The sequence below is a fragment of the Pogonomyrmex barbatus genome, unplaced genomic scaffold (genome assembly GCF_055798465.1).
Source record: "Pogonomyrmex barbatus isolate J1 unplaced genomic scaffold, ASM5579846v1 scaffold2, whole genome shotgun sequence".
NCBI lineage: Eukaryota > Metazoa > Arthropoda > Insecta > Hymenoptera > Formicidae > Pogonomyrmex > Pogonomyrmex barbatus.
Genome location: NW_028297116.1, coordinates 21111256 through 21135940, shown reverse-complemented (window position 1 = coordinate 21135940; position 24685 = coordinate 21111256). Strand labels below are relative to the sequence as shown.

The 24685-nt window shown below is 44.7% G+C and overlaps 1 protein-coding gene across 4 annotated transcripts in view; it reads right to left on the bottom strand.

Annotated features, from left to right (window-relative positions):
• The window catches only part of LOC105430267 (discoidin domain-containing receptor 2), a 99698-nt gene that overhangs the window by 42207 nt on the left and 32806 nt on the right, over positions 1 to 24685 (bottom strand). Inside the window, exon 1 of one of the 4 annotated variants that reach the window (XM_089077656.1) lies at positions 3426 to 3446. The exons of the other annotated variants lie outside the window; for them this stretch is intronic. The gene's annotated coding sequence lies outside the window, so the exon portion shown is untranslated. Of the gene's footprint in view, positions 1 to 3425; positions 3447 to 24685 lie in introns of those variants that run through there. 4 annotated transcript variants of the gene reach the window in all.

Below are 24685 nucleotides of genomic sequence, written 5' to 3'. Positions count from 1 at the left end.
AAAAAATCAATAGCGCTTTATTTGATAAAAAGAGCAGAGAGGCGATATCTATATTTGTGATAAAATAATAGAGCGCACGAGTTAACAGTCGAATAATAATCATAACTGACATACAATATTGACATGTGAAATTATATTTAAATGATGCTTGATAACGGAAAGATCACTGAACTGTTTTATTTTGCGCAAGACGAGCCATGTATTCAAATTGCATGCAAAAAATAATTAAAATTATTTATAAAATCAGACCGTGCCAATAATGCTACGTCATTCAAAAATTCATTAATATATATATATATATATATATATATATATATATTACTTTAAGCTTTTATTTTTTGCCTCTTAATTAGTGAATAGTATTCGGGCAATAAAAGTGATCTTTAGTCATACGACTTTTTTTATTTAAGATGGACATAATTCATTGTCTAATCTAATATGTCAATCTAATATTATCTTTTTAGTTTTATTTGTACAATTTTACGACAAGAATACACGGGAGTATTTATTCAGAAATCTTGCAGCGCCAAGATATGCGGGATTAAATTAATGACCGGTCACAATTCCTGTCGTTTCGCACCTATACGAGCAAAACATCCCACCGGACGTCGTTGGATGCGTCAAATATATGCGTTTGAACCGCGGCGCACGTGGAAAGATCGTTAGTCGAGTCGTGGATTTACGAGTGGACGTTATCGCCCTGTTAATGTACTGATTAGATTATGCGACGAGAGAGCATGGCATCGGGATGCTAGAGTCCCCTCGCAGTATCTCTAGAGCTCCGACAAAGGTACGTGCTAACGCGGACACATACCTTTTTTAGAGAATCGTAAAAGAAGGCGACTGCCCCGCCCGGTTTTGTTGTTCGCGACGACGACGATGACGTTTTACGAGCGCGCGGATTAATTATTCCGCGGACTCGGCGAAAAGTAACCGGGCGTGCGTTTACGGAGGGAAGGGGGGGGGGGAAACGCGGTATCGCGTTTGGTATCGGTCGTTTTTAACGTCTCACCGTCTGCGGGTTAACGCCGCGAGGAACTCAGAATAGTTGCAGAAATACGCAGCTGACGCTCGCAAATTAGCTTGCGGCAATCCGCAGCGGAGCCGTGCGCATGAAATGAGATCGCTTTGAAGCCCCGAAGTTTCCGTCGGAACCCGTTTCGCAAGAAGCAGGCCGCGTTCGCGTGCTCAATTGAATCCTTTTATTTCCCCGCTCTCCGCGCACACCTCCAGTTTAATATATTTCTTTTTTCTCGCGGCATTTCCTTCTCCGCTTTGAACGCCGGGAATTAGAATGCGATAAAATACGATCTCTGTATTTCTCTTCTTAGCGAACAGTGTTTCTGGAATAGAAATTTCTTTCCCCATCTTGCGTTGTGTGAGATATTTACTTGCGTATCCTCGCGTGATGACTCCGTGGCCCCGGGGCCGTTTCCTTAACACCTTGGTCGTTTTTACCTCGCCGCCGCGGCATAATCGATCGGGCCGAATGAAAATCAAAGATACCAAGAAGCGGAATGGCCGAAAGGGTTAATATGTTATTTGCACCACGAGGCGAGTGTCCAGTCCACACCCGCCAATCGTCAAAGAGTTATTATCCGGAGCGATGACAAAGCAGATAGGGAGCCCGGAGCTCGGCGGTATATATGGTCGTTGGAGGCGATTATTAATTATCAGCGAATAACGAGGCGGACCGAGATCGGGCGGGTACGTCCGAACAAGATCGAGGGAACCTCGTCAATGATATCGTCGGTCTCGTTTTATTAGACCATCGCTTTGCCGCGCCGTCAACCCTTCACCAACCCGTTACAGCCGTTCTGTTCTCATAAATCGTTTATTCATGTTTAATGCAGCCTGGTATTCAGACCCGAAAGTTTTCGAAGCTCTCAGACGGAAAGCGCGACTGCGACGGGAATCGGTGGGCGGGGAACACGGGAACTTCGAACAAGGGAATGCTTTTGCATCGAGGCGACGCCTGAGACCAGTCGAAAAAAGTCAAGAGAAACTGCGGAATCGAGTCCCCGTGTTGGACTCGGCCTTTCACCGTCTGCCTAGAAGACGATCCCTCCCGCACGCGAAATCCTTCGCCGCACGTGTGCGGAAACGCTTGCCGAGATGGTCGATTCGCGATACTCATTCGATCGCTTAGCAGTTTCGTATTCCGGGACTTTGAAAGTTCTCGCGACGCGAGACGACTAACCGAGTCGGTCGAATTAAATATTTATGGCAGGCAATAAGATAACTATAGCAATTGCTTGTCGTTGTATACTTTCGTGTTACGAAGGTATAAGAATGTCGTGAAGTTTTCGTGAGTGAGAGTGATAAATGCTAGAAAGAAGTACTTTAACCTGTAAGAATGCTTGCGATATTACTTATGCAGAAGTGGAACGCCAAGTTGTCGTAGAGTTAAATGATCAATATTCATTAATTGGTCTAAGATTAAAAGAATTATGAATTTTGCTTATCGAGAACGATCCATAAAATTCATCAATAAAATCTTATGAAGGAAGGATAATTCGTTAATAAAATTTTTCAATGAAATTTTATGAAGAAAGGAATCTAATCACGAATCTGAATAAAAGCCAAGGACTTACGGCAAAATATAACGCAGACGGTTTTTAACTTGAAAATCGAGTGGTCGCTATTTCCATTAGAACGATAGTTCCATGTAATACCGATTCATATATAATTCATCGTATTTCAATGAATACAACGATTGCAGCGTGCACGTACGGAAGATCTCCATTTTCCAATGACAAATCCCACGTTTTATCACCTTATGATAAGTATACACTTGGAAAAATCACGCTCGACTTACAATTCAAAAAATGATTTCCCTCAGCGCGAGTTCTGTACGGATCTCAGTCGAGCGGATAGAAACGCGCGAAGGAAAAGTTGGAAGGAAAAATGAGAGGAGGAGAGAGGAAACGAGAAAACGAGAAAGAAACGCGCGGAAGAGTCTCTAATCCGTTCTTCAGGGGGCTTAAGCTCGTCTTCGTGTACCCTGCTCGGAGAATACCGTTTAAGTGCCGTCCGTCTGGGAGTCCTCCACTCGAGTAAATATTTAGGAATTTTTGAAGAGTCCCGAGTGCCTAAGAAAACAGTTTACTCCGTAAGAAGAAGGGATCCCTCCCGGGAGTCCGAACGCGCCGGGCCTGGAACAGCGTCATCGCCAGCGTCTTTCGTCGACAATCAAACACGCCAGCGCATCGTGCATACCGGAAAAAAATATACAAAGGGATGATGCGCGGGGTGCGCTTTTATACGAAACGTTACCGCGCCTATGTTCGTGCTTCGGCCTTATTCCGCCGCACGCACCGAATCCACATCCTATCATTTCTATTTTAATTTCTGTGATACGCACGAAATGTACGACCATAAAACTCGCTCTATCATGTCGTGTAATTATTCTTAATTGAACTCACTGTTCGAAGAACTTCTGATTCCGTGCGCATAATCGTTGACTCACCTGTAACATAAGAATAACGATTGTTAGCCTTGATATTTGAGGATTGCCAGAATTTCGATAAAATTATAATAAAAAGTATAGTCTTATGAGAAAGCCGAGAAAAAAAAAAAATCGGATGTTATTTATGTTGCAAATTTTACTTAAATACATACTCGAATTTCTTAAGCGCTGTAATTTCTCGAGAGACATAAGTTGAACGGACATCATTATTAATGTAATATTGATCTTCACGAGTGTTCATTATGCTATGAAAAAAACTTCGCTGGAGATGTGAGCATAGCTCGCATGTCCCGTCGTATGGTAATGATAATAACGCGACATACAATAAGACGTCGAGCGAGGTTTTAATGAGAGAAGAACGGTGAAGCACGGGAGCTCGTTACAACGTACCAACCCATAAAGAACGATCCGGGGCGGTGAGAAATGGGCTAATGCATACATATAACTTTTTGGTTGGAGCCGTTCATTACCGCGCGCAAACAAAATCGCACGTAGGTTTGCGAAGTATGTTTTGCAACATTTCGCCTCGTTATAATATAGCCGCGTCGGGGGGGGGAGGGCTACGTCACGTGTACGGGAAGGGCCGTCGTGATTACGTCGCACCGCTTCGATATAAACCGCGGATCGCACAAAGCGATCGGCGACAACGGTGAAATCTCGCGGATCATTTAATAAATATTTATCCCCGGTATGTGAAACACGGCAATAACTGACGCGTAATGAAACCGCCGATTTCCTACACACCGAAATAATGTTGACGATTAGTCTGGCTTTGATTTGATAGAATTGCGACTCCAAGTTTCATTACGTGTACCGCTGACGGACGCAAATGCGCTGTCACGCGTCAACGAGCGGGTTTCATCGACCGCTCGTCAGCGCGAGTGCAATAAACCGTGCTTAATTACATGCAATAAGTAATTAAAGTGATTAAAGCTTATAATGCGACGTGTGCAATCAGTAACGCGGGCGTAATCAAAATTTCGATTGGACAACTGTATGTTACGAGCGTTACGACGAGCATTTTATAACGATAGCTTTTCGCGAGCGTTTCGTGCTTTTAACGAGATGCTATCGCGTATATACGTAATCCTGTCCGCGTGTTTTAACGGCAAATGAAAATTTCGTTTCGACGACGAGTCCATTCATATTCAACGTTATTATCGATATACGTCAGTAATTTAATTCGAATCAGTCGATTAACACTACGTTAGATATTCCATGACACACAGCAATACGCTGCGAGATAAGCAAAATGAAAGCTTCAATCTGGTTATATAGAGAAAGTTATAGATTCCTGAATTCATGTTTTTATCTTTTAATTGTAAAGCGTTATAATTAAAGATATATGAAACTGTATGATATCTAATTTAATTTATTCGGTTAACAAAAAGATATTCATCGCAAAATCTATAGATAATAGAAGAAAATATAATTCCATCCGACGATACGCATAGTTTATTGCTATAATCAACTGGCTTCGATAATGAGACACTTTTATTATGGATTTTTATGGACTGTTTGATGACATCGACATCGTTGTCGTCGTCATCGTAAGCGTAGCAGGTAGTCAGTACGTGCGTGCATCCGCGATGAGGGACGTGCGTCCGTTGAATAATGCCGAGAATTCGGGGAAGAAGAAAATGAAGGTCGACGGTAAGGGGACGCGGCGAACGGAATGAAAGAAGGGAGTAAGAGGCGAATAATAAAACGTCGAAGCTATAAAGAAGGGCGAGAAAGAATGGAAGAAGAGTCACGTGGCACGTCGAAGAAGCAGACGGCGTCTCAATGAATCCCCTCGAGCAGCCTCGTTAAAACTGATCCTGCGACACCGACACCGACACCACCGACATCGTCGTCTTCTTCTTCTTCTTCTTCTTGTTCTTCTTCCTATTTCTCTTCTTCGTCGTCGTCGTCATGGTCGTCGTCGTTGTCGTCGTCGAGGTTTACGCGATTCCGAGCGGCAGTCACAGAAAGACCAGCTGTGTCTTGACTGACGAAGACTTCCAAAGAACCTCCGAAAAACCTCGGCGAAAACCAGCCGTGTTACAAGTACCGGGCGTGCTGCGATTTAACGTCAATCCCCTCCTACCTCCCGATCCCACCGGACTGCCCTCCGCCTTTCTTCCTTTATACCCCCGCGACCGGAATCCACTCACCCACCGCCTCTATATTTACCGCTGCAATAAATTTCAAGTCAGATTTCAGACGGTGGAGGCGCGGTGGAGGCGAGTTCAGGCGCGAGGAGGCCGACGTGAAATTCGCACGCCCGCGCGGGGATTGCATTGCTCCTTTATCGAGAACTGGTAAACAAGTTAAACCAGATTAGAAGCGCGCTGTCTCGTAACCGGTGTTTTCTGTGTCTGCGAGCTTCGCCCCTGGCCCTTTCCCCGCGGCCATTCTTCTTTTCTATGGCGAGCGAGGAGGAAAGATCGCGACGATAGAGTCAAAGAGGAGAAAGAGGAGAAAGAGGAGAGCAAACAGAAGTACAGAGAGCCAGAGGACATTGCGCTTCATCTTCTCGAGTGGGACTCTTAGTTTCTTTCCTCTCGCTCGAGTCTCAAGCGAGTTTTGACCTTCGTGTAAACAAACTTTCTGACTGAGCGTGTTATCCGGTCTGCGACGATGGATATTGTCTTTACCTATGAATCCCATTCCCGCTCTGAAGGCGTTTAATGAGATCTTTCTTCGTGAAATGTATCTACGAGTAATATTTCTTCATTTCATAAAAATTGTCTTGTCTCCGCGGTAACGCGATTGCTGTTTAATCGGAAATCTAATCGGAGTTTACTTAGGGCAACAAACAAAGTTCGTGGAAAATGGTATAAGCGGACATAAGGCTGCAATCTGTAATTATCGTAATTGCTGCATTTAATTCCGATATTTATAAGATATTGCGTGGTCGCGAAAACGCGATATACGGCTCGATAGGAAGGTACGTGTTGCCCTAAGTCACGAAAGCATCCGTGCCGAGGAGTTGGACAAATTATACGGGGGTGGCGAGGGTCCGGGAACAAAATTTTCTATTCAGCGTTATACGCAAACGATTTCTCGAATAACGTTTCTGGGAAATTACTCGATGAAAACGCGCATTAGGATTAACACGCCAATTTGCAATACGCTTCAAAATTAGAAGATAAAAGCAGAAACGCTCATTGCCATAACAATGGGCTGTCGGCACGCAACAATTCACGTCGCGAGGGATCAGAATCGTCGCGTCGCGTCGCGTCGCGTCGTGTCGGCGTGCTTTCGGGATAGCCGAATGATCATCAGATGCATACGCACAGCTGCATGAATCATGAGCTCGCAATTACGCAATACCTACATTAATAAGATTAATGCCGCTGAAATGCCGACCTTGAAACAGGCGAATGGCACGCCGGTATCAGACAGGATAAAATATGACATAAATATTAATTTGGCGATTATGCTAATAGTAAACGGGTGTTTGGGAGCTTGCGTCTCGGATAATTCATCGTAGCGTAACGCGCTCGTATAATTACACCGATCGATTTTTAGCCATTTACTTTCGTAACCGCGATGACTCGCGACGTCCGAAAAGGTGGCGTGGTATCTTTTTCAAAGCGTCCCGCATGTACTTGTAGTACGTCCGGTACATACGCGCGGGTGTACATAGGCACGCATGTACGCCCGTACGAACAATGCCTCGATTCAGGAACGCCGTCGTGCCTTACGGCAACGGTATATAGCGTCGGTGAATGACGGGCATTCGAGCGAATGGGACCAATCAGACTGATTGGCCGGTCGGTATTTACATTTCTGCGGGCGAGCCCGCCGCTCGAGGCCGCTTGCACTAGCGTCGGGAGATTTGGAGAGAATGCGGGGCAGATACGATGCAACCGTGCAAAACCCTCCTAATGCATCTCCGCGATGATGCGGGGATGCGACCATTTCGATCCGGAGCCCGAATGCTCGTCGGCCGCATTGTTCGACTCGTGGCTAAGAAGAATGAATAATTCCACGTCCTGCCCTGCAGGTATTCTCTTACGTTTACCCTGATAATCGATAAATATTTGCTTAGCAAAGAAGGAATAGCTATAGCAGAGATGGAACGCAGCAAATTTTCGCTTGTACGTATAATGGAATCAATTTAACAGTTGACGTTATCAATTGCTTCCTTGTTGTATCAGTTCTCCTTCTTCTTATATCTTATTTAGCTTATTGTGGAAATGTTCTAATATTGTCATTTAAGAGAAATTTAGTTGGAAAATTACCCCAACTTTCTTCTCGACGGAGGAAGTTTTTCAGTTAACAGAAGAGCAATTAAATCCCATGAAAGAACGTATTATCCTCCAATTAAAATCTCCGCAGGCGAATGCTCTCCGACTCGCATTCGCAGAGAGATACAACTAGTAATTATCGCACCCGGCTCTCGTCCGGCGATGCTCGACAACGCGGACACGTTTTATCTCGTGTCGGGTGGACAAGCCGGAGGCGGGACATGCGAGAGGAACGTTTACGATACTCGAAGCACCGATGTACTTTCCGTTCTGAGAGTTAATTGCGCCCTTGCGAGCTCACGCGAGAGGCGTCCGGTACATCGGCTTCTGCGGGGCCCCGGGGAGGGGGGGGGGGTGTGCGCGCGTGTTTAAAGATTTGCGAGCGCGCGTCTTCATCGAGATCGAGCAACCAGTTCGACGCCTCGAACGGGCGTCGAGTTACTACCGATGTTCGACTGCTGTCGCATATTTTTGACGGTGGTGTCGCCGACGCGACTCTCACCGGCCCAGGCTAATTAATAACTGTGAGTAACAAGGAGCAGATGGAGCGGCGGTAACTTGGGAACCAGACCCCTGGGCCACGCTTAGTCGGCCGGCTTGGCTCGGCTCCGCTTGCTTCTGTCCGACTGGCACCAACACACTCCCACGCACTATCCATTATTGCGCACGTGTGGTCCGGATGGTCGCGTGCATGCTATTAGCGAAAAGGAGTGTCCTAAAGCTTACCGTTCCCCATCGTGAAACAACTGTCCCTCCTTTTTACCTCTCTCGCTCATTTTCGACATTTTCGTAATAGGCCGAAGTAGCCCGAACGAAGGAGATGAATAGATTTCCGATTGATTTCGTTAGGGATCTGAACAATCACTTCCGGTTTGTAGATGAGGCGCTATTGGATGAATGTGTCAGATGAATATTTAAAGGAATTTTTAATAGCAAAGTTAATCATCTAATTAACGAACATGTATTAATAAGTAATTTTTTATATATACATTATTATGTTAATAATAATATTTTAATCATTTTAATTATTCTGTTATATTATTTATAATCATAAATCTTTAGTGTTAATTATAATCATTTCTAATAAAATACGGATATTAAACATACTGTACATGGATAAAAATCATACGGTTAAGGTATAAAGAATAAACGGTGCGGTCAATATTATATCCGCCAGAGGCAAGGCCGTATATTAGCAGCGTTTCTATGCGTGGTCGCGTGCGCAATAATTGCTTTTCGCTACGCGTCGGCGTCGCTCAAAAAGCAACATTTGCACGCGACGCGGCTCGATGCGTCGCGCGTGCATATGCGTTCCGCTTGAAACTAAAAAAAAAAAAAGCACCCGTCCGCCCTATACGTTTCGGAAATCGTGAGCGACAATGGTTTCCTGTTCCAGCCCTGCGGGGTGTCCAGCTGTCTGTCTGGGCTACGGTCGCGTGAATGAATCGTCCTCCGACTCTATTGTGTCTGCTTTTCAGTTTTCTGTCAGAACCGCTGTAACACGCGACATCTCGATCCACGTCGTTTAGTCGTCCGAGCGAGCTTATAGTTGACTCTTTGAGAAGCGACGTTCCAACCGCGTCCGTGTACATGTGTCTTCAATAATTTAACCGCAGTTAGTCACCCGTGACTCATTGGCGTCACATAATGTTGCACTATATTTTAACGTCGCTATATCTGCCGGTTACGATACGAAAGTGAAAAAGTTACTCGGCGATTTATGGCGACCTTAAAGTATCGCGTTTTCTTTCTCCCTCTCTCTTTCTCTCGTGGATTTTCGCGCGGCTTCAATAATCCGGGGAGCAGTGTAGTCAGCAATACGGCGACCATTTTTTTCTTAAGCCACCTTGCGATTCGGTCGTAGACGGGATCGCGAGTGTGGAGCTTTGGCTTGAGCTACGGCAAACGAGGTGGATTCTATATCGGAGGTGGAACAGGGCGGCGTAGCTCGTAGATCGTAGCTCGCGGATGTAATGACCTTACGCTGCGCTTTTTTACGATGCTTATCAAATGTAAATCCTACTTTATTGCAATTGGTATTCTTATTAGGTGCCTCCTCTCTTGGCCGCCCTCAACGGAGCGTTTTCGTTTTCCAGTCGGTCCTCTTTCCCCTCGTCTCCGCTCTTTCCTTTTCCGTAAGAGGATCCAACCGACCGGCCGCATCGTATAACAACATATACATGTAGACGCGAACGACCACTTTTTAACTTCCCATTTAGATTAGGAGTCCGCTCGTCACCACGTTATTTTTCGCGTCCATTCTCCGTCTTCTGTCAGAAAGCACTTTAACACAAAGGCTCGAGAGACAAGCGTAAAAGATGCATGACACTTTGTAGCATAAAACTTTCTTTTTCACATTAAGATTAATGTTACCTCAAGACGAATTGTCAACAATTATTTTTCTTTTTTTATTTTCACGAGATTGTAATTTATTTCTAGACAAAATGTAATGTCTAGAATTTATTTAGTTCTCACACTGATGCATAGCTTTTGTTACACGTGGTTCAGATTTGATCCAGATATTTTGATTACAATGTACTTTACACCAGCGAGCTGTATCATATCAGGTGTTATCTCGTCGGGATTGCTTGCACGATACGATAAAATACAACATGAGCACGTGCGTTCTACTTTAGTTTCAAGATCTTTATGTTCTCGGAATATTTCGGAATTTCGTATTATATATCTGTATTATATATCTGTTATATACCACAAAAATGAGAAGAAGTTTAGACTGTATTGATTTACAGGTAAACATATTGATTACGGTGTATCGAGGCAGCACAAGCAGCTAAATCGCAAAAGGAATTATATTCCCCCAAAATTATATTGCCCCAAATCAATCCTAACAAACTAAATCGATCTAAATTGATTGGCATGCGCGTGTATAATCTGGTTATGCGATTGATCGGCGGCGAGTAATAATAAGTTATGATAGAGAAGAGGGACTCGTCCCGGTAGCCGCGAGCTATGCTTCGTAGAGGCAGACGCTTTTTGGGGTTTGCATCCGGCTGGAATTTCAGCCGGCACCTCCTTCCACCGGCGTAGGGCGTCGGGCCGAGGGACAGAGGGGTTGTTTTCGTGCAAAGGCACGACGTATCTGCCGGCATACGGGTTGTTTCGGTATCAAACCCGGCGTGCCTAGAATTCCCCCCGTAATTGCATCGCCCGGCGTCCACGCCGAAGAACGATTGCATTTTCGGACCGCGTCATGGCATAAATAGTAAAAACCCATATTACCACCGTTCAACTCGCAACACGGCTATCCATGACGGAGAGATCACCCACCTTGTTCGCTTTATGCGCGATCTGTCGCCGCGTGACGTTGATTTTCGAAAATCGTTCCGCTCGTTTTCACATGAAAGCGTCGACGTTACCACCGCGTTCCCCTCCTCCTCCTCGGTCCCTCGGTCGCGTTCGTGCGTGGCACGTTAAACGGAATTGTAAATTACGACGCGCTCACTTTCGGCTCGACGATAATTAACGTATTGTGGTCGGTAAGGGCTGCGCACACCGTATTTGCCGCTGCGGCCGTGATTACGCGGACTGTGCAAACTGCAAGGCTCTAATTACGTTTTAAAGCGTAATCTAAACTGAAACGCATCGGTTAGCACGTAGGTGTAAATTAGAAAACCGGCCGGCGTCAGCTCGAAACTTCGCCGTCAACGTCGACTACGCCGATAATACGTTTTCACACGATTCATTAAAACTTTAACAGAGGATAATATTATTACAAATTACTGTAATGTTTAAATCACATTAGAAACATATTAAAAAGATGCAAAATAATCTTTTAGAATGCCGAAATTGATTTATTACCGATGTAAAATAAAAAGTGAGATCTCGTCATTAATTTATGTATGTAATATTTACAAGTGTCGATAGCTCAGAGAAAAATAATATTATTTATATTTATCGGTCCACAATGGGATGAAGCAACTTGGTAATGAAGGCGCATCTCGTGTTACAAAGGGAAATGTTCCAAACAAGTCTGCTCGCATGCTCTGTCGGCATTTCGTATGTTCCTCAAACGGACAAATGTGCACGGACACGTGTTCATCCGAAACGGAACGCAATGTGAGATCCAGTCGAATCAAGGGTAGAATGAGGAGTCTCGAATTACTAGACAACCAAGGGGTGGAAGGGGGTCGATCGCCGGTAGGACGATGACTCGAAGTGTTGATACGTTACCGCGATTTCAGCGAACAAAGGCGTCTGAACCGCACGAAATTTGATGCCGACATTTACGGACCAGGAAACCATGGTCCCTGATTGAACACGATCAGAATTTACGACAAGAAGTAGCATAAAAAATAATATTGTGAAGCACTTTTTAAGATTCTAGATACGTTAAATTTTAATATAAATATTAATTTTAAAAAGCGGATATTAAAAGCTTTTGCAATCGTTAAGAAGAAATTATTATCGCTATATACGAAATCCAAGAGTTGCAGAAATCAACGAGCAGAACGTTGCTGTTTAAGTAAAAGTAATCTCATTGGAGGGATCACGATCCGGAGACCGCCCTTCGCCCACGAAGAGCTTATAAAAAGAGAAAACGTTCGACCGGAGAAAACGCTGGCTGCCGCCTTTATCTCCGAGCAGGTACCGAGACTGAGAAGCGACGTCTTAAAAGTCCTTCGTTAGTTTCTCCGTTCATGAGAGACGAGGATAATCCGATCCTCTCTATATACTGGAATATCCTCGCGGCTTCAGAAAACTTTAACGCTCAATGGTTCCGACAATTTTCCTCTCAATCGATGGCGACGTCACAGTCAACTTGACAGGCAGCAAGCCGTAGAAGGTATCGTTTCTTACCTTCCTTCTTCCGCGCTTCCTGATAGATTTATATGCCCGAAATATATTCTGAGGGCAGGAATAAAATATCTCTCGCTGCAACGACATTTTTATATCGCCAGCTGTCACGGAATAAATTCCGTTTGAGAGCCGTAGAATACGTCTTCGTATATAATTTCAATTCTACACGTTGACATTGACGTTGCATTATTTTATTCATCGGATCTACGTTTATTTTAAGATCCATCCATCTATTTATTTACTATAATAAAGAAAAGATTTTCCCGACGTTCTATCCGTTTAGTAATACATGAACATTTACGATTCCGATTCAATCGAATAAATCAAGTTTTAGACAGAGTATACAGGCCTTTATATTTTAACGCTCACGGATACCATTCAATAAGCTTCACAGGGCAGGTGTGGGGTTGAAAGAAATCGGGCGCTATCGGCAATCACGGCACTGGCACGCAATTGCATCCGCGTTCGACCAAATGCGGAAACGAAGGTTCAGGATTGATCTGGTGCAAGGCGTGAGATGGATATTGCGTCGGGTTCGGGCCGCAGACGTTACGCACGGAAGTTCGAGCGTCGGCAATAAAAATGCCGCGCGCAGAGAAAAGGGAGATACAATGGGCGAACGCAATGGGCGCAACGAGTGGATGACTGGGCGACGAGGACGAACGGGAGAGGGATTGCTTCGCTCTCTTCGGCTACAATTGGCGGTGGTGGTGTACCATCCGTCGCGGTGCAATCTCATTCGCGCTCTCTCGCATGAGCAAACAGAAAGCTGGACCCCTCTTGCTTTCTCTCCTCCACCTATTTTCCACCTTCGACCTTCCTTCCATCCTTCCCATTCTCCTTCTCTCTCTCTCTCTCTCTCTTTTTCTCTACATTATCCGTCTGCTACTTTGTGTTACATTCATTCCGACGAATGATTAGAACTCCGAAAATTGGATGATTTTTAGATATTTGTATTAGAATTCCAAATTTTCTGGACTCCCCAAATGCTTCTGTATGGGCGAAAGTAGTAGTACAGCTCGATTAATTGAAATCAACATGTGAATGGAATTTCGGCATAGGCAAAAATACGCTCGAACGAATTTGTTACGATCTCTTTCAAAGAGCTCACGTGGTGCATGTAATGTATTTCGTTTCGCCTCTTTATCATCTCGCTTATGCCGGACGAAGGTCTTTTTCTGCTCTCTGCTCTCCCCGCTGCCTTTATCTTCGTTAAATATATCCGTCATGCGACCACTTCACGAACAGGTGGGTGTTGACGGCCACTTTCAGATAAGCCTCGCAAGAAAATCTGGAAGAGGAGATGTTTTGTCGAACGGTTCGCAAGGAGTTGTCAAAAGGCCGATAAGATGTCGTCGCTTCCATCTCGATACGGTATTGCGTTTCTATCTTATGATCTTTCGTAAGTTGATGGCTCGTTACAGACCACGCTGAACAGACCGGGAGAAGACGGAATAAAATGGCTACGCAAACGATATTTTCTCTCATCAAATAATGATCGACCGTGCCGCGACAACCGATGACAACAGAGTCGCGATGAATGGAGAGAAATCGGAGCATAGATAAGCTGCCGTCACTTACAGCTCATTCATGGCACCCATATGAACAGTCTGGCCGTGAATGTTACGGTATGTCGAGGGGTTCCCGTGTCGTTTACACGGTCGGCAGTAAATTTAGATCAGCGGCACTCGACGCTATCCTCAAAGCCTCGCTTGGATTCGTCCGTTCCGGTGTACTTTTTTCTAGCATAATTTTAGGCCGGCCAAATAGTTCGCGTCACTTCCCGCCATCGTTCCGTTAATCATTTCAGGCAAATGGTCCCTCGAACTTGAAGACGCCGCTTCGTTTTGCAAAGGAGCGCAGGGGGTGGCGAGGGGGTGGAAGAAGATAATTGGCAAGCGGAACGGGGAGGAACCCTGGAAACGATATTCGCTAATCCGACAGCGGACAATTATCTGGTCCGTCAGAGCATGACTCACGGACAGCAGACAAGCGTGCAAACTTGAGAAACGGCCGACGGCGCGGTTTAAATTTAGTAACTCCTTTTAGCGAGCGGCAAGGAGCACCCATATGCGAACGCCGCCGCCGATCGTAAAGCGACTCCGCCGAGTTATCAGACAGATTAGAGAAAAAAAGGTTTCGTTATGCGCATCGTTTGCGATTATTAGACCCGCGATGGGCGATCGAAACGAACATGAAACAAATATAATTTTGTTCGCTCTTTGATGTGTCCTTTAAAAGTCACCGCTTACTTATATATTCAATAAATCACAAAGAGGTCTTTATGACGAGTGAATTAAAAGAATGAGAATAATTATTTAATTTTCGTTCGTTCCTATCACGCAGGCGAGTCGAAATGAATGTCATTAAATATCTGTTTTACCATCGTCATTAACGAAAGCGTTGTTTGCAGAAGATAATGAGGTTTAAAGAGGCGAGAACAGAGGAAAGAAAGAGGAAGAGAGAGAAATAGAGGAGGGGGAGAGAAAGAGAGAGAGAGGGGGGAGGGTACGGGCACGAGGTTCAACGAAATCGTGCCATGTGAGCGTTCGTTCACAGCGCATCGTCGCCTGTGCGCGTTTTCCAGAGAATCGCTGACATTCGAGAGGCGGAGCAGAAACTCCAACAGAGACGCGAAACCGCTTCAGACGTAAGCACTCTTGAGAAAGTTTTATGATTAAGGAATTAATTACGGTGGATGACTCTTGCCAGGTTAATGACCGATTAGATGCGCCCCTTTCCCAAGTATATCGATTAAAAGATCGGCACGATTCGGAGCCGAAGGTGAATCTCTTGATTTTTGACGCTACTGAAGTTCGACTGTAATTTTGAACCGGACCACCGCCTGCCGTAAGCAGCGGAACTTTCCGACTCGAGAATTTCTTCACGTTTCTCTTTCCTTTTTTTTTCTTTCTCTCTCTTTTTGCCGAGAAGGGAGTTTACCAACTGGAACGATGCTGGTAGCAAAACGAGAAGCGCGCGCGGGAGGGAGGGGAGCTGGAGGAAGATGGTACGTCAGTTCAATGTCTTCATGGTAACTAGTCCTTAATGAAGCAAACTTTTATTTTACTTTCGAGTTCTTCTCTCGTGCAGCGAAGCTTCTACTTGCCGCCGCGCCCGGGCGTATTCGCAACGACAAAGTTCTCGCGCGTGTATGCAAATGCGTCGGCCGCAAATTGTTTGTATTGAACATCGCTGCGGCAACGTTTCGACATTCGGGCTGGAACAAACTCGGCTAATGGCTTGATTTCGTTTGAGTTTAATTAATCGCGTAATGAATTTTGGGTCCGATTGCCGGTAAATTATTTCATTGAAGTTAATCGGATTCATATGTAAATTGACTCACATTGAAAATACGTTTTCGCGCATTCGTTTATCATCATGGGGAAAGCGCGGCATGTCGTACCAGTCCGGCGATCGCATCTTACACGATCGATCTGTATTAAATGAAGTCAAAGATGGCGATTCATCGACCTCGCGTCGATCGTTTGACGAGATAACGAGCGGATAGATGATCGTGGTTAGACACACGATCAATTAGTCCCGGAAGATATCTGATAATCTCCATCGACAAGTAACATCGGCTTCGGCATGCACACATCGTGATCGTCGCAACCACAACACGCCAAGTGCCCGCGGTCGATGAACACGTAAAAGAGAACTGTGTATGCGTTAGCAAAGCTGACAAGATCAAGAAGCTAACCTGATATATCACTTTGTCCGTCTAGGAATAAAAATAGGACGCGTAGTAGAGATGTTACATGTCGGTTTAAAGCGCAACACGGCGATGACAGTCTTCGATAGACTGACACGAGTTCCTCACAAAGTTACTATTGAACGCTATCCATCTCTCCTTACTAGACTGTCTTACTACCTAATTAATCCTTCGGCTCAATTAACTTCTCAACGCGGCTTGACACCGCCCGGTGATCATCATAGTAACGTCCGGCCCACGTAGTTTACTAAACGTCGCTTTTTCGTGCCTATTAATTAAAACGCGCGTGGCCGGGGAAGCAGGTGGCATCATTTTTCCTTCATCGTCGTGGAAACGAGGGAGATATTTCCTTCCCCTCGTTACTTTCCCGTACAACCGGCGCGAAGATATATATTTAGAGTGGATCCATCAGTCAGCCTCTCCCCGTTTTCCCTCTTTCATTCTCTCGGCCGTTCCGTATCCTCCCTTCGCTTTCGCATTCTCTCTATCAGTACGGCACCCAGAAAGACTCTACTTTCGCCTTGTTAGTAAAGTAAATATCGTGGCATGCGGCCTCGGTGTTAGTGCATCTGCTTCTCACGACGCTAACAAAAGTGACGCGTCACGGAAAGTGGTCGAGGAAGACGAGGGTAAAGGTGGAGTCGGCCAATCGCAACGTCAGGTTGCAGGCTGCATCAGTCAGACAATTAGGCGACGATCTAAGCTCATGCCCGTTTGGATCCTAAACAAATAGGCTTACGATGATCTGTAATGGGATGACGGCGTGTCACACAGACCTTCTATAAATCCGTTTACGACGTATACTCCCTGGTACGTAAGGGAGGAGTACGAATGAAACGACAGTCTTGACGACTGGAACGGAACTAGAATAGTTCTCATTGGAAGACTCAGATCGAACTCACTTCCATAAATTCTGTTATAAAGAAAAATAGTAACTCTTACACTGTCTGCTCAATGAACAGAAATATATAAATACAAAAATATATAAATACATAAATATATATTATAAAGATAAAATTTATAACTAACGTATAATAAGTAAATTCCATTTCAAATCTCTAAAATTCGAAATATGTATGTTTCGTAACGAAACGCATTGTGGGGGTAACTTAGAAATCTCTACAGTATATAGTTGTACTTTGGAGCAGGCAAGAACGTCGGAAAGCGGGTTAACGAATTTAACCCGATTTCCGTACAGACTGGAATGGATGAGACAGATAGAACTGGCAGTGGCAGCTTCCCTCTTCCAAGTATGAAACTAGCTTTCTAGCTCTCGCTCACACTATTTCTTCGCTGATGCATACTCTCCCTGTTTAGGGGTATATGGCTCTCGCCGTCAGTTGGCTCATGTCACCCGGGATTAGCGCTGTTTGGACAGAGGAAATTAACTACTACACCCCGGGCGCCGCCATCTGCGTGGGCGTGCACGACATTGTGTCGCGGGCATCCCCCTTAAGATTTCGGGGCAATGTAATTCAGTGTCGAAACCGATCCTGAGGGGGTCGTCCGCCGGCGGTGACATCGCCATTTCCGTGATTAGACGCAACCCCAGGGTCAGTAGATTTGATTGCGTTCTTATGATGCTCTTTCGGAAAATGCAATCGACTATAACGCGAGGCTCTACATGTCTGTGATACGATGTACAAAAATAAATAGATAAAAAAAATCGAATAGATGGATTTATCAAGAGCCAAAGTAATAATCACCTATTTTCTCACATAACACATCCGCTGCCTCATTGTTTCTTGAGCTCTAACTCTTTGTTAGAAAGATCCGCACATAGTTATTCACGCAACGATCGAAACGTATCATTAGAAGCATTAAATAACGCGTAATCTCCGATCGATCAGCACCGATCTGAGAATTCTTTATGTTCGCTCACGATAAAATCCCGCATCCGATAAATAATACTTGCGTGCACCATGCAACGATTAGTTCTATAAATAAAAAATAACATCGTAATGAGACTCTCATAATAATAAAAATTCGAGTAATAATGCTGTTTCAATCGCCTTTGAAAAGAGTTAATCGCATCTATAATTACAAGTATAATCCTTAATGCATCACATATTGCGATACGTCGAAAAATATTATTCATATTACGCATCGAGGATAATATATCGTCAGACTATTATTATATGAAATATACATTAAGGGCGGAGTTGGTGTGCCAGAGCGAACGTGATCGATTAGCGCCAGTCTCGCGGCTGCACCTGCAGGCCGATAAGACCTAAATGAAAATAGCGTTTACCTCGTTGATCGATTCTGTAAATAAAGATCGCGTTGCTCTCGCTGCTAAACCGACGGCGCCGGCAGCGACCTCGGTTCGATTATCATCGAGCGCGCAGGTAAATGCCAAAGGAATCTCGCTCGGAGAAACAAGGAGCGAAAAGAAACAGGAGCAAGAAGTAAACTATGACGCGACTGCTACGGCGACGATGACGACGCCGAGGAAGAAGCCATGGGTCGAGGCCGCGGTGGCCCAGGTAAGATTTTCGCACCCGGCGGTAAGCTCGTTAGCGAGAGATTGCGATCAATGACCGAAGATGAACGCGTTCGCACGGTAGAACAAGAAAGAGACAGCGAGAGAGGATAGAAAACTGGAGCAGGAGAATGGAGAGAGAAAGAGAGATGGGGAGAAAATGGTAGGGGAGGAAACGAGGAAGGAGGTTGCTTTGCAAGCGTTACCTGGCGGTATCCTGGCCTGCTCGTTAGTGCCGGCCTCTTGCGCCGACCTCCCTTCCTCCCTTCCTCTCTCTCTCTCTCTCTCTCTCTCTCTCTCTCTCTCTCTCTCTCTCTCTCACGACTTCTTCCTCTTCCTACCGCCTCTCTTAATACGTGTTATTCGATACCACCGTAGGTGGTTACGGCGGTAATTGCGTTCACACTTAACCATCTCGTCGGGCGCGGGATAACGATTGGTCGGCAACTGCGTGCATCGAATTTGTCGTCCTTTTTGCGCTCCGGATATAACGCGGTAGTGTGAATATACTTATAAAACTGTGGGAGTTTTTCTAATATTGCATCAACATGTCTGTCCATAAGGTACAATCATTCCTGACGCAAATACGCAATGGAATTTCTCAACGAATTTATTACACGTTTTCTTTCAACATAAACACAAATCGCTACTTTCGTTTCCTTTAAATCGAAATCAAATAAAACTGTCACGTTCTACACTTTCTTTTTAAATGCTAAAGTATGTTTACATTATAAGAATATAAAAGACATCATATCCTCAAGCACAATTGCACCCGTCCGCGTCACAATAATCGCATTTACGATCGTAGTATCTCGTTAACTGACAGACACTGTAGTTGAGAAAGTTTCAAGGTAAAACTTGTAGTAACTTAATACGATGTAGTAAACTTTTCCGCGTATGTACGACCGGAGTAATAGTAATTCCCCGGCAGAAGATCAATTTTGCCGCATTCTTCATGATGATGCATCAGAAATGCAATTTGCCTGAAGTTTTAACTAGAAAATTGTAACTTTTCGCAGTTTTATTAGCCACGCGTGCGCACACGTACGTCATGAATACCGAATGCAATGAGTATGAGTATGCTGAAAATATGAAGGAAAATTTTAAAATATGCAGACTTTTTCACGAAAATTACGCCACGCGAATGAAAATCAACTTAACTGTTCAACTCTTTGGATATGGCCGGGCAATATGTTTAATATTAATTAAGAATGTCAAAATATACCGCGAAAGCTTCATTATTATTATCCGCTTATCAAAAATGGACGCGCGGTATTTCTCGAACGCGTTCGCTTCGCAATATGCGCTCAAATGGTATAAAAACGATATCGGAAATTTTTTGCGACGCGCTCTCTAAAATATAACGGTAAATATAAAATATAACGGTTTTAACGTTAATTACGCTCAAATGGTCGGCATAGAGAAAAATTATAAAGAGCATTCGGGAGTATCTCGCGGCCGCGCCGCGCATTAAAACACGCGCGTGGAAGTAACGATATCGCCGTGCTCGTGGCAAGCCGCAGAGTGGCGATAATCGCCGGGCAGGTTTTTTTTACCGGTTTTATTCTACGGACGCTTCAAATGTGGAGCAGCGCGCGCCCATCGCGCCGGCATATCTGCGCGCCAGCGGAAACTCCGTCGGGCCCCCCTTCCATTTTATCCGTCAGCGGGGCGGCTATTCCATGGGACCGGCCCACCGTGTTCCCGGTTTTCATTTTCGTCTGGTGTATCGCGAAACCATAAATAAAATATACGTGGACGCGTATATCCCGCCACTCGCTCGGGGCATAGTGGAAGGCGTAGAGGTCGTTTTGCCGAACGGCGCCAGGAATTCACGAGGTACGAAGCGGGGTTCGAAGCGAAATAATATTGCAAATTCAATTCGGCCGCGCAGGACCCCCTCCGGTCTCTGAAGATCTATGCAAATAGAGCCGCGTGCGCCGACAGGGAAAAACAAGTAGGAAACGGCTTTGCGTTTCCGGAGCTACTATAGTCAAATGCAAATACTTTTTCAAAGTGCGCATAACTCGTAGACGGGATGCTGGCGACTTTATCGTATAAGCGAAACGGGAAATAAAAACCATTAAATTTCTCTCTAAGAGTTCCTTAAGCGTTCCTACGATTTTAGCCAAATTGAAAATTTTAATCTCAAAAGATTTCTCTTAATTAAGACATTCGGTATCCTAAATTTCACCGCAAAAAATTCTAGATATTGAATAGCGTAGGTATCACATTTCATTGATGCAGCTTGAATGAAACGATCGGTTGTCTATCGCTCATTGTAGAGACCCCGGAAGCAAGCAGGCTTATCGCGCTATCAATAAGATGATTGAACGTCCTCATTCGTTTTTTTTCCCCGCACGAACGAGCATTCGGTTTTATGCGTTCTGACTTCATTCAGACTGCCCTGTTCTTTCGAATCCATTCTGTATACAGCTTATCCCGAGCTACGAGTACCCTTCACGACTCCAGGAGTATCTACATAATCTAATATATGCTGATGTCGAGCTGGCTGGGGGTCGAAGGTCCGCGAACGCCGTTTGTTAGACCGCTCCTCATTCTAACTGGTCCGAACCCCTATTTTTATTATGTCTATGGGGAAATCTAGCCCCTACGATTTCGCCTACGAAGCAGGCCATCTGGCAAATGATGCCGGCTTCGCAGGTAATCCAGTAAACATCGGCGGTTGAGCTCCAATTAGCGTCTGTTTACCTTTGGGTCTCCTTTCGTTCGTCGCGGGCATCTTTCTTTCTTCTTCCACCTTCGTTTTCAATTAAAACTCGCGAAGAACTGTTTGATCGGCGGCGTGCAAGTCCGGCCAGTGATTGCTTTTACGGGATGCGAACAATTGAGTCAGGTGGAAATGCAAATCTCGAGGAATGAAGATCCACTAGCGAAGTAATATTCTTCGTCTAAGCCCGATAAGGAACGAACGATTAAAGATGTCTATCGTCGGGATGAACTCGATTTTATTGCATATTGAGGTCAGCGTCGAAATTGCAAAACGTAAACGTCGGAACAATAAAGAGTATTACGAGTCTAACGCTATTATTCGAAACTTTTGTCGCACTTTCTTCAAATTTTCTTTCTTTCTCCTCGTTCCTTTCTTGTGTTTAATTAAAACTCACGAAGAATCGTTTGCGCCAGTACAATGAATGTCTATCTTAGGCGCTTTCATTCATCGTGAAACAGCAAGTCAGCAAATTTCAAAGGAAAGTTCTTCTTCTTCTTGATGAAAGCGCGGCGAACTCGAGGGTGAAGAAGTATGTCTAACGGTCAAATAGTTTTCTTTTTTAAAGATACCGTCAGTCGGAAACGCTTTATGTAGTCTCGTTATAGTTTACGTCGTCGTAAGACCGAACAAACTCGTAAAAGTAGCCTTATTAAGGATATGACACAATTATTTTTTAATTCTTCACACAAGTTCTCTACTTCGCACCTGCTGTACTCACTTTGTTTCCTCCTTAAGTGCGCCTTCGTATTTCCTCAACGACGTATGAGGATCAATTGTTGGCAACGTTTGCATTCTGCCTTGCATGCGCTGTAAGTTTCAGACAAGAAAGGAATTTGAATGTAAATGCTTTGGTCGCCTAGGTTGCATGTTTTCCTAGAGTAAACTGATGGGACATGCAACGTCGAATGCAAATGACGTCGGCGGTCATTGCAGATTGCCACGGAAATATATACGGGTGGTACAAAGAAAGAGTAAAAAAAAAAAAAAACAAGGAGCAAAAGAAAAATAACAACTGCGACGATATATGAACGTTGAAGCTCATGCACAATTATAATAAATTGCTCTGATCGGCGCGTGGATAAGAATGAGGGGAACGATTGTCAGAATTGTAACCTTTAAGCTCGTTGAGCCTTCCAAGAAGTGTTTCACCGTGATGTAATACTCACGCGGGCGCAAAATGGCAAACAAAAGGAGGTCATCTTTTAAGAGCGTCAAGATACGCCTCGCTCTTTTACCGAAGTCCAATTTACCCTATCGCGATTACTGTCTTTGCACAGTTAAACGGGAAGCAAAGATAAATGAGCACCCCTCCCCCGTGCTATTCAATGACAATTGCATGTTAAAACAATAGCGCTGCTGCGAAAATAGAAAACTCTTTACATATCAATTCACTCGGAATAGTGGAATATCGGGTTTACACGATTATCTTGCGACACAAGCACGTAACGTAACACGTTCTAGAAGTTTATTTGCCTCGAAAGTATTTAATTGTGTACGGTCTATATACAGGTGCGGAAAACAATATTTTCTTTGCGCAAATATATGCAAGAACGATAGAGTATCATCGATCCAACGAGATCGGGACGCGTAGATGATCGCCTGCGATCGAATAATTCGAGGAACGAAACCTCGAAGTAATTTCGCGTCATCGGAAAGTCCGGTCGATGTTTCAGGGCAATTCCGTGGCTGGTAACGGCTTATCACCGGGTGGCACGGCAGCCAACAGCTCCCAACACGAGGGCCGGCCTCTTCCTATAGAAGCTTCCAGGAGGGTACGCCCGCTCCTCTCTTTCCTCGCCATCGATCTCCTCGCCACCCTCTCCGATTTCTATCCCCACTCGGTCTGCCTCCTCGATCTCCCTCCAAGTCGACTGCTTGAATTCCTCGTGCCACGAACGATCGATAATGGATCCGACCATAGCTTTCCAGTCCATTCTATACGCATCATTTGACACCCGGCAGATGTAAGAAAAGCGAGGAACCGCGAGGCGGCTGGCGGCAGATCGAAAGTAATGCGAGAAAGCGAGAGATGGAATTCAATAGATAGAAATCACTGCCATTGTCGAGACGGTATATGACGCGACGGAATCGTGGAAAATGAGACGACTCTCGAGGGCGAGAAAGAAAAATTATATCGAGAGAGAATCCCATAAGATCCGCGACGTCGCAGGAGGGAAAAGCGAGCCGGCGCTACGCGCGCGTTTTCTTCTCTGAAGGGTCAAGCTCATCCCTTTCGTTCTTGAACGGCGGTGGTCGTGATGCGCCCTGACAGCGGCCAAATCCTCGCGAAAATACCTTCGTTCATACTCATTTCCTGTTTTCTGTTCGCTCCGCTCGTCGCCTCGCCACCGCACTGTAATCCTATCCATACAAATCCAAGGCCGTTGATAGCCCTGTGGCTTCTCCCGCAGGATGCTCTCAGCCTCAGGCATTGTCGATCGTTTCTGCAACTCCCTGTGGCCCTTCATCACTTTCCGCCCTAAGATGCTCGATTTATAAGAGATCCTTCCCAAAGCGTGCGCGATTTTTCCAGCCGGCCGGGAATAAATTCCTTGATCTCGAGTTCTCGCTTTTAGATGGAACCACTTTCACGATCGCTCTTTGGTATTGTTCGCGCGTAAGCGACCGCACTATAATACATAAGAAATGAAAAATGTGTGTTATTATATAGTACTATCACAAGTGAAAGAAAAGTAATCGTGGTTCGTGATCGTAAAATCGCTTCTATTGGACCAGGTACTGGTAGTTACTTATTTATGATTTCGAAGTTTCTTTGACTTCTTTCTGATTCAATTAATCATGTACTTTTCGTCTACTTGAAAATGACATTTATACAATAAAGTTAATATCAGCGATGAACGGATGAGGAATTGACTATAGACTAATATCGAATTATAAAATTTAAAGTTATGAATTGAAAATTATTTGTGTTTCTAGAAAATATAAAATTTTCAAAAGGATTTTCAAGTATCTCTTTTGAATTTAATTGAACCGCACATCATTAGTACGGGCTGCCATTTTTTGACTGTCTCAATAAAAGGTCGTGTCCCCAGTTATGCTGGTTGGCGGAAGCAATTCCTTCCTCCTTTCTTTTTCGCTAACAAGCTCAGAAACGGATGTAGGCGGTGGAAGCACGGCATGGATGCCGGTCCGCGGAACGTGCAGCTCGAGTTTTCGAGACGGCCGAGGCGAGATTATAATTATGCAAATGCCTTGTTGCGGGGAAGAA